The sequence below is a fragment of the Taudactylus pleione genome, unplaced genomic scaffold (assembly GCF_031769625.1).
Source record: "Taudactylus pleione unplaced genomic scaffold, aTauple2 ptg000077l, whole genome shotgun sequence".
In the NCBI taxonomy this organism is placed as follows: domain Eukaryota; kingdom Metazoa; phylum Chordata; class Amphibia; order Anura; family Myobatrachidae; genus Taudactylus; species Taudactylus pleione.
The window spans coordinates 2,212,386-2,227,519 of record NW_028284479.1 but is presented as its reverse complement, the minus strand read 5'-3'; positions in this window follow the sequence as shown (position 1 = coordinate 2,227,519).

Here is a 15,134-nt window from a genome sequence, read left to right as displayed (position 1 = left end):
TTACAATACATTAGATTAGATGTCGTCATCATCATCCCCATCAGTGTGTGCATCCTCCTCTTCTTCACACAATATGAATTCGTCCCCGCTGTAATCCACCATTACAGAGTCAGACGCTAATGTCTTTTTTGGACTTAAGTGCTGGTAAAGGTCTTCCTCGTGGAATTTGTAATTCATTTTGATGAACATCATCTTTTCCACATTTTGGGGAAGTAACCTCCTATGACGATCACTGACAAGGTTCCCGGCTGGGCTGAAAAACTCTTTCAGAGTACACACTGGAGGGTGGGCAACTGAAGTACAGCAAAGCCAGTTTGTGTAAGGGACTCCAAATTGCCTCTTTTTCCTGCCAGTAGTGAAACGGACTGTCTGACGTGCCTATTTGGATGCTATCTATAAAATAGTCATCCACCATTCTCTGAATGGTGACCATATCAGACAAAGTCACAGTATACATGTCACTCATTATAGGCAGTTCTTTCAGAACCAACCAGATGTCACTAGATTTTGCTGACTGATCTGCATCACCACCAGCAGTGGGTCTCTTAGGAAAATTTAGTTTTTTCCTGGCAGCTGTTGAAACTGAAGGAGGAGATGCTGCTGTGTCACGTTCTGCTTGAGCTGACAATTTTTTCACCACCAGCTCTTCGCATTTTTTCTGATTTTTGTCAGTCGGAAAGAAAGACACAAGATATACCTTAAACCTAGTATCAAGTATGGTCGCCAAAATATAGTGATCTGATTTCAAGAGATTGATGACCCTTGGATTCTGTCAAAGTGAATGAAGGGCTTGATCTACAAGTCCCACACACTTAGCGGAATCACTCAGTTTCAGCTCCTCCTTCAGTTTCTCCAGCTGCTTTTCAAAAGTCTGATTAGGGGAATGACCTGACTCAAGCTGGCAGTGTCTGAATTAACTTCACATGTGGCAAGTTCAAAGGGTTTGAGAACCTTGTACAACATGGAAATTATTCTCCACTACGCTTGTCTAAGGTGCATTCCCGCTCGTCTCCCTATGTCATAGGCCATAGTGTAGCCTTGGATGGCCTTTTTCTGCTCCTCCATCCGCTGAAGCATATAGAGGGTAGAATTCCACCTAGATACTGGCTCTTGCTCAGCTGATGGCAGGGCAAATTCAACAGTTCTTGCTGATGCTGCAATCTTCGACACGCGGTTGCTGAATGTCGAAAATGTGCAGAAATCTTTCGGGCCAACAAAAGCATCTCCTGCACGCCCCTTGTAATTTAAAAAAAAATATTGCACCACCAGATTTATTGTGTTTTAACAAAACATGGGATGTGATTGAATTCGCCCACATGTAATGCTCGCACAATATTACTGCCATTGTCAGAAATCCTGAAGAGAGTCCAAGTGGGGTAAGCCATTTTGCAATGAATATCCCTGAATTTCTCTAAGAGGTTCTCAGTGGTATGCCTCTTACTGAAACCGGTGATACACAGAGTAACCTGCCTCTGAATGAGCTGGCATTTGTTAGCTGTTGCTGCTGCTGTTTACACTGTTGGAGGCAATACACCTACCCAGTGGGCTGTCACAGTCATGTAATCTTTAGTTTGCCCTGTCCCACTTGTCCACATATCTGTGGTTAAGTGGACAGTGGGCACAATGGCAATTTGGAGGACATTAATATGTTTTTTTTAATGCCCTTGTACAGATTGGGAATTGCTATTCTAGGGAAGTGGAATTTAGATGGCACATTGTAGCAGGGAGACAAGACCTCCATTAACTGGGTAAAACCCACTGTATTAATGGCAGACACTGGACACGCATCTAATACCAGCACAGCTGTTATGGCGTCAGTAATCCGTTGTGCAACTGGGTGTTTGTCTTCATACTTGTTCGCCAATGCAAAGGACTGTGTGTCAGTCAATTGTTTGGTTGAACTTTCTGAGCTACTAAAAGTAGTCTTCTTCCTGGTCCCCTTCTGGGATGAAGATCCACTTATAGCAACAGCAGCAGCAGGCGTAATGCTCAAGGATCCTTCTGAGGAATGGATAGGAGTCAGTCCTTATGATATTGGATGCAGGACTACTTCCGATCACGAATGAGGATGTTGATGATGATGCAGGTGTTGGTGGTGGATATTGCAGGCGCTTGGATCCAGATAGAAGGGAGCAGCTTGGTGACACTGGACTGATTGTTGTTTGTTTTTTTTGTCCCCAAAGTTTCAATACCCTTTCTGATTTGATGAATGTGCTGCAAGTGGCGTAACAGGGAGGAGGTTCCAAGATGGTTAAGGTCCTTACCTCTACTGTTACTTGACAATGGTCACAAATGGCTTGGCAAAAGATGTCTGGATTTGGGTGGAAATGATTCCACACATGAGAAGTGGATTTTTTGGTCCTTTGCCCAGGCATGGCAACAATGGGATTTTTCCCACCATGGACAACTGTTGCCTGATTTACAGTTTTTACACCATCAACATCCTCATCATCAACAACATCCTTATCATCCTTGTTGTCTTCGCCAACTAGATAAATATCCTCCTCATCCTCCTCGTGCAATTCCACAGAAGCATCCTCGATTTCTAAGTCAGAAGGCACACAAATGGTGGAAGGTCAGGCTCATACATGGCAACAGCAGACACACTTGGACTCTCCTCAGGGTTTTGTGATTTTTCAGAGCACACAGTTGGTTCTGGTGTTTTACTCGTCTCAACAATTTTTAATTTTTTTGTACCTCTCCTACAAGCAGAGGGGTTTAAATTATCACTAGAACCATAAGTCATCATAAATACAGGCCAATGCCTTATCCTTTTTTTGTGTAGTGAATGGCATATTGCCAATTTTTTGTTTTTTTAAAGCTGACTTAGCTTTACATTTTTTTTGCTTTAACAGGGTAAAAGTTGATTTTTTAGCCTGACTTTTTGGCCTGACTTATGCCCTGGTACATCGGCCTTCATAGATGACGTTGATGGCCTTGCATCATCATCATGACTGCTGCTGGCAGCTACAAGACTGGAATGTGGATCCTGCTCTCCGGTCATGTGACTGTCCACCATACTCACTATGCACACAAAAATGATTTTTTTTAACACTGAGGTGAACCCCTGAAAGAAGCAACAGCCCCTTAACAGACAGCAGCACAGCACCCCTGCGCTGATGACAAGTGTGGCTAACACGCACACACAAAAATTATTATAATTTTTTTTCACACTGGGGGTGGGTGAAGAGCACCCCTGAAAGACAGAGCACCCCTTAGACAACACAGCACTACAGCCAGCCAGCCTCTATAGACAGGATAACAGCCAGTCCCTATGGACAGGACAACAGCCAGCCCCTATATGGTCAACAGTAGCCAGCCCCTATGCACAGTGTCAGCGTGCAACAGCACAGATCCCAGTTCCCTCCCTCTCCACTCTCTTCCCAGATCCTTGATGCAATGTCCAAGATCAACCAGTGCTCTACCTGGCAGAACACAACAACCTGACCCTAGCTTTTCACCATAGTTTGTTCAGAGTTGGATAAACGTGGGGGGCACAGTGGCTCACAGGGCCCCCTACCCCTGTCAAGAGCACACTGCTGCACAGTCAGGGGTGGATTGGCTGTAGGGCCCAGCTCACCAGGAAGACTGGTGGACCGATGCACCGCCTGTCAGGATTATTTTGTACATGTGGCCCCACCCCCAGTAAGTCTATCTGTGAGGAGTCACACAATACTGGCGATGATTATAGTTTGAAACTGTTAGTGACAAGCAGCTCCTGTTACATCAGGCAGGCAGTTGTGGGGGAGCAGTCACCAGCTCATTAACACAGATGGGGGGAGGGTGCGCCGACACCAGGTCCGGACCTGGCTGGTCGGTGACCCCAGGATATGCAGGATGGACGTACGTTCGAGCACTATCACTGTGCTGCCCGGAACTTGTCCCTGGAAATCTTGAAGGAAGCCACTAGGAGAGATCTGAACTGGCCTGATGATGATGGAATGATTCCCAACCCTATTATCTTAGGACATTCCGATATACTTATGCTGTAAACTCACTAGTGACAGATAAAAGTACTTGTGCTGCTTGTAGTAGTGGTTCCTTCTCCATCCTCTGGTTGATGGCAAGTGGGGGTGGTGCTGACAAGAGGGTGAGAGCTGGAGGAATGGGGATGGGCCCCCCTGTTTTAAGTGCCCCGGGCCCCCCCGAAGGTTTAATCTGTCCATTTCCTTAGGGCAGGGGTAGCCAACCCTGGTCCTCAAGAGCTACCAACAGTGCATGTTTTGCAGGTCTCTTCACAAAATCACAAGTGTAATAATTAGCTCCATCCACCTTTGGATCTTTTCAAATGTGTTAGTGAGTAATGACTGCACCTGTGCACCAGCTAGGTTGGCTACCACTACCTTAGGGACTCAGTAAAATCACTATAAACTTAAGGATACATCTTGTATGTGTATCGTTTTCTTGCAGGACAAATCACTTCTCCAACTGAAATCTTCAACCAACCACACTTGTCACTTCATTGATACCCCCAAATTAACAGCATAAGTGATTCCTAAAACTGTTTTACCTCATAAAAGGAGACTTCAGTATGGCATCTATATTTTTAGCACTAATAAATCAATGTAGTCTAGATTTACCAAAGATAGCCATGCTGGCAGAGTAGCCCTTATTTGATCTCCTCTGCTGCTCCTTGGGCTAATCTGCCACTAGGTGGTGTCCTAATTACACCTTGATTAGACAGAATTCTGTCTATTGTGAAAGTCTTGCTCTCCACATTAGATTGTATTTACAGTACGTGCAGTGATCAGGGAGCAAGGACACAAACAAAATCATTCCTGGTCACAGGAAATTTATGAATGTTAATTTAGAGATACTGCAAATATACAGACTGAGGACCTCATTCAGAGTCGGTCGAAGCGGCCGCATGGTCGTACGCCACCGATGTTCGCTATACTGCGCATGCGTAAAGTTCGCAATGCCCATGTGCAAACTAGCCGCTATGATCAGAAATTTCTCTCTCCTTGAACACAGCCAGGTCGGTAGTTTGAGTGACAGATTGAGGCGTTTGTGGGTGGTAACAGGGGAAGGTGCTTGAAAACGGGGGAGTGGAGATCCGAACGCAGGCGTGCCTCATTATGCGAACGGCGTTTTATGATAGTGCATTTTATGGGAGTGCATAATTAACAAAGTAGCGTCATGGCACATTTGACATGGGAGGTTTTTACACTGACATGATCGTAGAGCTTTAGAGAGGGTATGGTCAACCTTAAGCTCTATGACCAGTTCCGATGGTTCCCGATGGTCTCGATTAATCCTTATATGCCTGGAGATGACGTATAAAGCGTACGAGAAGGGGACGTATTTTTTTGTCTTCCGGCCGCTTCCTCCCCTTGGTCGGCCAGCTACCGATCCGAACTTAGGGACGCAACTTGCGAGGGATTCATTTGCATATACGGCCCCTTTTCCCGTACGACCGAGTGGCCGCTTCGACCGACTCTGAATGAGGTCCTGAATTTATGCGTAAAAATATGGCTGCAAAATGTTGTAGTTGTGTATTCTGAATTGCATAAATCTAAAAATACTTAAGATACGTACATCTTGCATGTACTGTATATATGTATTTCAAAAAGATGCAGCCATCTTCAGTATGCAAAATTATACCATGACTATGGGACGTGCAAAGATTTGCATCCAGAAACATTCTGAAAAATTAGATGCATATCTAAATGGCATGTTACCGCGCATCTCCAAAACCCTAACATACTCCGCTTACAAGTTAACTCCCCTACAGCATTTGTCAGCATAACGGGTGTCAGGTCTAAGAAAAGATCAAATGGACTACTGTCAAGTCTAATTCAAACCCCTAAGTTAATAATGAGATGTAGTTAATAACTATAACACAGTTGACGGGATGTACTAAAGCCTGAAATGCAGTCAAAACTCCCCAAAAAAACAATTTTCTGAGTTTTGGCTTCATTCCCATATATAGCAAGCTCAGGAATGTGGGACTTATGATTCATAAACCCGTAAGTCCCTCTATCGCAAAGGACAGCTCTTATCGGGAGAACTGTCCTTTCTAGGTACTAGGTTATTAACACCGTTATGTACCCGATAAGTGGCGGGATGTACGGCATACACGATACAATGCTTAGTACATCCCGCTCTGTGTAAGTTATCAAATGTCTCTCATATTACACTTCTCCAGACATAGGGGCATGATTCAGCAAGGAACGCAGATACTAATACGCACGCGTGCGCAAACTAGCAACTGCGATGGGTACTACGATCGCTGAGGCTACGCAGACCCAGACCACAGTGATTGACAGGAAGTGCCAGTTGTTGGTGGTGACAGGGGGGTGTTCGGGCAAACACAGGTGTGCCAGTGCGTTTCAACACCGTTGCAGGGGCGTGCATAAATTAGCCAGTGTGTGACTATAAGTAGCCAAAACACTGATAGCGTGCGGGGCTGGTAGCAATCTCTGAGTAAGGTCAGGGCTTGTGCAAGTGTGCATACTAGGGGTGTGCACCAGCCACTGTTCGTGTTTTGTGTTTTGGTTTTGGATCTGGATCTTTCTTTGTGTTTTGGATCTGGATTGATTTTGCCAAAACCACACTTCCGTGTTTTGGGTTCTGGGTTTTGTGTTTTGGATTTGTATTTTTTGGAAAAAAAAAAAAAAAGCATAAAAACAGCTAAAAGCACAGAATTTGTGGGTTTTTCTGCTCCTATGCTATTCTTAACCTCAATAACATTAATTTCCACTCATTTCCAGTCTATTCTGAACACATCACACCTCACAATATTGTTTTTAGTCCAAAAGGTTTAACCAAGGTAGCTAGATGACTATGCTAAGCGACACGAGTGGGCGGCACAAACATGTGGCCCATCTAGGAGTGACGTTGCAGTGGCAGACAGGATGGCAGTTTGAAAAACTAGGCCCCAAACAGTACATAATGCAAAGAAAAAAAAGAGGAGCAAGATGGAATTGTCCTCGGGCCCTTCCACCCACCCTTATGTTGTATAAACAGGACATGCCACACGACTGTGCCTGAAATGATTGGTTTGTTTGGGCCCCCACAAAACAAGCTGGCAATTAATCTGTCCCTGCACAAACTGGCTCTACGGAGGCAGGTTGTCATCCTCATCCTCCTCATCCACGGATTCCTCACCCTCTTCAGTGTTGTGTACAGCCTCATCCTCACAGAGTATTAATTTATCCCCGCTGGAATCCTCCACCACAGGTCCCTCTGTACGTTTTGGAGGCTGGTCTCCGTGGAAGAATTGATAATTCATTTTGATGTACATCATCTTCTTCATATTTTGTGGAAGCAACCTCCTACAACTTTCGCTGACAAGGTTCCTGGCTGCACTAAACACTTTCGGAGTACACACTGGAGGGGGGGCAACTCAGGTAAAATAGAGCCAGTTTGTACAGGGGCCTCCAAATTGCCTCTTTTTCCTGCCAGTACAGGTATGGACTGTCTGACATGCCTACTTGGATGCTGTCACCGATGTAATCCTCCATCATTCTGTCAATGGTGACAGTATCATATGCAGTGACAGTAGACATGTCAGAAATTGTTGACAGGTCCTTCAGTCCAGACCAGATGTCCAAACTTGGTACTGCCTGCCCTGCATCACCGCCAGCGGGTTGCTTAGGATATCTAAGTTGTTTCCTGGCAGCCCCAGTTGCGGGAGAAAATGAAGAAGGAGCTGTTGACGTGGCACGTTTCACTTCAGCTGACAGTGGGCCTGATTCAGAGCCGCTTGTAAGCGGCCGCTCGTTCGCTACGAGCGATGTTCACACAACTGCGAATGCGTATGGGTTGTAATACGCATGCGCGAACCAGTTATTGCAGTCGGAAATTGTGTGCTCGCAAAATAGCGAATGCCTGCTAATTTGAGTGACAGGATGAGGCGTTTGTGGGTGGTAACAGGGGAAGGTGCTTGAAAACGGGGAGTGGAGAACGCAGGCATTCCAAACTGTCAAAACGGGCGTTTTAAGGGTGTACATAATTAACAAAGCAGCATCATCGACCACGTCACTTGGTTGTCTTTTAGCCTGAACTGCTCGCATGATTGCGGTAGGAAAATCCTACCACAAGCACTGCGAGCAGTTCATACGCCTTTCGATGTACTCGATTAATCTAATAAATAGCGGAGATGACGTAGGATGCGAGCGGCCAGGGGGTGTTTTTTTAAAAATAGCGAGTGCATGTTTCGTTCGCTCTTTCAGACATAGAGGCATCAACAGACTGCAAAGAGCGAGCGCTCTATTTAAATATCCGGCCCCTTTTTCTGAACGAGCGAGCGCAAATAGCGTCCGGCTCTGAATCAGGCCCAGTGTTTTCACCAGAAGGTCTTTGCACCTCTGCATGCTTGTGTTGGCCGGAAAGAGAGACACCACGTAGGCTTTAAACCTAGGATCGAGCACGGTGGCCAAAATGTAGTGGTCTGATTTCAACAGATTGGCCACCCTGGAATCCTGGCAAAGCGAATGAAGGGCTTCATCCACAAGTCCCACATGCCGAGTGGAATTGCTCCATCTTAGCTCCTCCTTCACTTACTCCAGCTGCTTCTGCAAAAGCCTGATGAGGGGAATGATCTGACTGAAGCTGGCGGTGTCTGAACTGACTTCACGTGTGGCAAGTTCTAAGGGCTGGAGAACCTTGCACAACATGGAAATCATTCTCCACTGCGCTTGAGTCAGGTGCATACCCCCTCCTTTGCCTAGGTCATAGGTGGATGTATAGGCTTGAATGGCCTTTTGCTGCTACTCCATCCTCTGAAGCATATAGAGGGTTGAGTTCCACCGCGTCACAACCTCGTTCTTCAGGTGATGGCTGGACAGGTTTAAGAGTGTTTACTGATGCTCCAGTCTTCGGCACGCAGTCGCTGAATGGCGAAAGTGGCCAGAAATTTTTGGGCCCACCCAAAGCATCTCCTGCACACCCCTGTCGTTTTTAGAAAATTCTGCACCACCAAATTTAATGTGTGAGCAAAACATGGGACGTGTTGGAATTTGCCCAGATGTAATGCCCGCACAATATTGGTGGCGTCATATATCACAAATCCCCAGGAGAGTCTAAGTGGGGTAAGCCACTGGGCGATGATTTCCCTCAGTTTCTCTAAGAGGTTGTCAGCGGTGTGCCTCTTACTGAAACCGGTGATACACAGCGTAGCTTGCCTTGGAATGAGCTGGCGTTTCTGAGATGCTGTTACTGGTGACGCTGCTGTTGTTGCTGCGTAAGGTAATACATCTACCCAGTGGGCTGTCACAGTCATATAGTCCTTAGTCTACCCTGTTCCACTTGTCCACATGTCTGTGGTTAAGTGGACATTGGGTACAACCGCATTTTTTAGGACACTGAGGACACTGTACAGTCTCGGTATCGCCTGCCTAGTGAAGTGGAATCTAGACAGGATTTGGTACCGGGGACACACTACCTCCATCAATTGTCTAAATCCCACTGCACTAATGGCGGATACCGGATGCACGTCTAACACCAAGATAGCAGTCAAGGCCTCAGTTATCCGTTTTGCTTCAGGATGACTGCTGTCCTACTTCATCCTCCTCGCTAAGGACTGTTGGAGGGTCAATTGTTTAGTAAAAGTAGTGGTGTTCCTACTTCCTCTCTGGGATGAAAAACGACTCCCAGCAGCAACAGCAACAGCAGCAGCAGTAGGCGTAGCAATGCAGGATCCTCCGGAGGAATCCCGGATAGGAGAGTCAGTATTGCCAGTGACATGGCCTGCAGGACTACTTCCGATCCTGACTAAGGAGGAAATTGACGAGGGAGTTGACGGTGTGGTTTGCAGGCGCTTGGATACAACAGGACAAAGGGATTTAGGTGTCCCTGGAATGCTTACGGTCTTAGCCAAAGTTTCTGTACTTGACAGTAACTTTTTATGAACGCGCTGCAGGTGACGTATAAGGGAGGATGTTCCTAGGTGGTTAGCGTCCCTACCCCTACTTGTTTCACCTTTACATATGGAACATACAGTATGGCAAGGCAGTTGTTGTCCGGATTTGGATAGAAATGTTGCCAGACCAAAGAGGTGGAATGTTTGGTCTTCTGCCCAGGCATGATCGTGATGGGCTTTTTTTTCCCACGGACAACAACTGTCTCCCCCGGAGCCTGATTTAAACAAACCACATCACCATCAGAATCCTCCTCGCCAACTTACTCCTCAGCGCCAGTTACACAAGTATCCTCATCCTGTTGTACTTCAACAGTGACATCTTCAAGTTGCATATCAGCAAGTGGACTGTGGGTGCTCCTTCCAGCACTTGCAGAGGACGTGCAAATGGTGGAAAGAGCCACCTCTTCCCGTCCAGTGTTGGGAAGGTCAGGCATCGCAACCGTCGCCACACTTGGACTCTCCTTGGGGATTTGTGATATCTCCTTAGAACGCACAGTTCTTCGCTGTGCTTTTGCCAGCTTAACTCGTTTGATTTTTGTGGCGGGAGGAGGGCATCCATTGTCATATGAAGCTGAACCACTAGTCATGAACATAGGGAAAAATCTTAGCCGTTCCTTGCCACTCCGTGTCGTAAATGGCATATTGGCAAGTTTACGTTTCTCCTCAGATAATTAAATTTTTTTAAGGTCATTTTCCTGAACTTTGTCATTTGGGATTTTATATGCCCTCTACTATGACATTGGGCATCGACCTTGGCAGACGACGTTGATGGCATTTTATCGTCTATGTCATGACTAATGGCAGCAACTTCAGCACTAGGAGGAAGTGTTTCTTGATCTTTCCCTATTTTATTTTTATCGGACAAAGTTTTGTCCTCCATTTATGTTATATTGATATATACGTGCGGCTAAGGCGCACACAAACACAGAAGAGAAGAATTTTTAATTTTTTTGGAGTGCATTTTGGGGGTTACACCACCCTTTAACAGTCAAGCCAGCCGGCCCTTTACTTATGACACAGGCGCACATTTGGCACTGCTCCTTTGTCGATGCACGTGCAGCTACAGCGCACACAATTCACAACACAGAAAAGAAGAATTAAATTTTTTTTTGCTGTGCACTTTGGGGGCTACACCACCCTTCAACAGACTTATGACACAGGCGCACGCTTGGCACTGCTCCTTTGTTGATGCACGTGTGGCTACAGTGCATACAGGGCCTGATTCAGACCAAGTGATGTCAGTGGGAGAGCTTTCGGCTCTATTAGAGCCGAAAGCTCTCTGGGGCTTGCGGCAACGAGACCACAAGGGTCTCGTCGCAATCCCGATGGTCGCGATGGTCAAGACTGTCACGACCATCATCATGGCCACTCGCTGTAGCTGTGGGTGGTCACCCACAGCTATGCGAGCTGCCAGGAGGCCGTTCGAAAAAAACAGAAGGCCGGCCCTGATTCAGAGTGAGTGCTCTGTCAGAGCGTCCGGCTCTAAATCAGGCACTCAATTCACAACACAGAAAAGAAGAATTGTTTTTTTTTGGAGTGCACTTTGGGGGTTACACCACCCTTTAACATATGAGTCAGCCGGCCCTTTACTTATGACACAGGCGCACGCTTTTGGCGCTGCTCCTTTGTTGATGCACGTGCGGCTACTGCGCATACATTTCACACACAAACGCAGACAAAAACAATTCTTTATTTTTGTGGAGCGAACTTTGGGGTTACACCACCCTTTAACAGACTTATGACACAGGCGCACGCTTGGCGCTGCTCCTTTGTTGATGCACGCGCGGCTACAGCGCACACAATTCACAACACAGAAAAGAAGATTTTTTTATATTTTTTTGAAGTGCACTTTGGGGGTTACACCACCCTTTAAGAGATGAGCCAGCTGGCCCTTTACTTATGACATGCGTACGCTTGGCGCTGCTCCTTTGTTGATGCACGTGCGGCTACAGTGCACACAATTCACAAACACAGAATAAATGTTTTTTTGCACTTGGGTGGAGCACCCCTGATGGACAGATCACCCCCTGGACAACACAACAGCACCCTTTTAGGACTACAGCCTTTATGGGACAGTGCACAACACAGCCCAGCCAGCCGCTATAGACTTTTGGAGTGGACACAGCCCCTATGGACAACTGATTGCACAACACAACCCAGCCAGCCCCTATGGACAACAGCAGCACAACACAGTCCAGCCAGCCCCTATGGACAACAGCAGCGCCAACACAGCCCAGCCAGCCCCTATGGACTTTGTAGGAGTGGACACAGCCCCTATTAACAACAGCAGCAGAGCACAACACAACACAACACAGCCCAGCCAGCCCTAACTCCAACCCTCCCTCTTCACTGTCCACAGCCGGAGTGAGAAATGGCGCAGACGCGGGGACCTTTTATAGAATCCAAAACTCGCGAGATCCGGAAGGTGGGATGATAAAGTTTTGCCTTGATTTCAGTTCCGAGTCAGGCGGGAAAGCCCAAGCCGGACTCGGTTCCCGTCTCGGATTGGGGGGGCTCGGGGGGGGTTCAGATGTCAGAAATCCGAACCCGCTCATCTGCGTTTGCACCTTCATTCCCCCGTTATTAGTGTCCTGCCCCTTTTTCCACCCACAAACGGCTTCTCCTGTCACTCATTACACTGGGCTGTCGTTGCTGGGCGAGCAAGCGGATTGCTATCGCACAGAGTACTTCACGCACGTGCAGAACGAAGCGTGCGCATGCACGGTCGCTTACACCTATGAGCGCGGTGGTAAAGTGGACGTGTAATGTTAGTACAGCTACATCTGACAGGCGTGCCATAAAATTTAATTGCATCCACATGTAAACGAGCCCAAAAGCAGTTAGTAAGATCTATTTGTTGATGAAAATACACTAATACTTTTCAGAAAATGCATGTAACCATAGGGATCATTGTGCCTTATAACCAATGCATGGAAATGACACTAATGATCACATTTGAATGTGTATATCTCTATTTTTTGGGGTAAGGTGCAATCAGGGAGATTGACAGACTCTTCAGCGAGATTACTGCTATTTCAGGGAGTCTCCCTGACAATGAGGGAGAGTTGACAAGTATGGTGTGGGATACAGTGCGGGATACAGTGCGGGTCGAATACGGTGCGGGTCGGATACAGTGCAGGTTGCATACAGTGCAGGTTGCATATAGTGCAGGATACATTGTGGGATGGATATAATGCGGGTCGGAAACAGTGCGGGGGTGCTGGCAGTGTCGGCAGTTCAGAGATGGTGGCGGTGTTCTCAGTGCGGGGGTGTCTGCAGTGTTGAGAGTGCAGGAGTGCCGGCAGTGTTCTGAGTGTGGAAGTGTCGTCGTTGTCTGCAGTGCAGGGGAGCCAGCAATGTCCTCAATGCTGGAGTGCTGGTGGTGTCTGCAGTGCAGGAGTGCCGGCAGTATTCTCAGTGCAGGGTTGCCAGCAGTGCCGGCAGTTTTCTGAGTACATAAGTGCCAGCGGTGTCTGCAGTGCAGGGTTGCTGGCGGTGTTTGCAGTGCTGGGGTGAGGTGGTGTCGGCACTGCGGGTGGCGGTGTCCTTGGTGTGGTGAGGGCCGCCATCTTGAATTTGTTTGCCCCATTTAAGCCTATGTGGAAGCGCTGATTGGCTGAGAGCCGTGACAGACGGCTCTCTCAGCCAATCAGCGGTCAGCCCTTTGATTTCTATGGGACTTTTGAAATTGTCGCCTTAGCCAAAACCACGAGATCCAATAGCGGGATCTCATGGTTTTGGCTGAGTAGGGATATGAGGCGGACAAAGAGATCCGAGCTGCAGCTCGGATCAACTCGAATCCGAACCGCTCATCTCTAATGATAAATAAACCTCTAAACAATTTAATATAGTTCTTGCTGAACTGCAATATGTAAATTGCACAGTGTTTCACTATTCATTGATAATTATAGGTACTCCCTATGAGATACATATTTTACCACTACATATACAATGCCAGGTATGCTAGGACTCTGTGACATTACTGCCTTGTGCTGTTGCAATGGAAAAATACAGGGCTCATGTGATTGCCAAGGCTTCTGTCCCAATCACATTAGTGTGATTTATCTTACTAAACAAACTTTCTTTCTAAGAAATCATTGTTGGCAGTATTATGTGGTGACTTCACAGGCGGTTAGTAGGACTGAGGACAAGAGTTCAAACACCTGACATGCTTGGAACTTTTTAGTATTACGAGTATTTGAAAATATTCAATTTAATAATCTACTGCTTTATATTGGATTTGGTCAACAGAACTGGGAATATTATTCACTATTGACTTTTTTATTTTGAATCAATCTATTATTTTTATTTCTGGGTTTAACCTTTGCTGGTGTGTTCTGTGTTAATGGTATTTTGTTGTAGATTTGTTAATGACTAAGAGATAAATGTAATTTTTTGTGTGTGAGATGCAGCATCTTGCTAAAGCCGCCAATTAGTAAATCTACCCCAAGGCAGGGCAAGTGAAAATGCAGAAACTACTGCTCATACCAGGTCTAGCAGCACCCAGTGCAAAACGTTTTGGAGCCCCCCCCCCAAATCCATAATTAATACTTTTATTATTTTTATTATAAAAAAAACCCCACATTGTTCCCCACAGAAAAAAACACACACACTGCCCACCATGACAAAAGAAACACACATATTGTCCCCCACGGGAAAAAAAAAACCACACACATTTTCCTCTAGAGGAAAAGTATAAAACACATTGGCCCCCCACAGAAAAAATGAGACACACAATAGTTATTTCCCGCCCCAGCCCCCACAGAAGATTTATTGCCCTGTCTGTAGCATAGGAGATACAGGAGCTCCCAGACTCCCATGTCCCTCAGCAGCAGGCGACACCGGCACCCAGCAGTGACTGCAGCCTCAATGTCACTGCAGAGAGACAGGGCACCGTGCAGATGGGACGACTACGCGACTGTGTGACCTATGATGTCACGCCGCCACTTCTCCATAGGTCACAGGCCAGGCTGCGTCTGAACCGCCTGGAAGAGACTAGCCTGCTTCTGAGCCACCGAGAAGAGCCTTGCTTGGGCCCGAAGTTAGAACTGGCAGATCGGCTGCGCTGTGGTTGCCACTAGGCCTGCCAGTCTTGATCGGTCAAGGGCCCTGGCAGCAGTCACATTGCATCCCCCATGGGCTGGCGCCCTTGTGCGGCCGGTCTGCTGTAACAGCCATCGGCTCATATTATTTGACCTAATGAATGTGACCATGTGTAAGTGTTATTTTCATCATGGCATTAGAGTTATGTTCAATGTGTAAAAAGAAA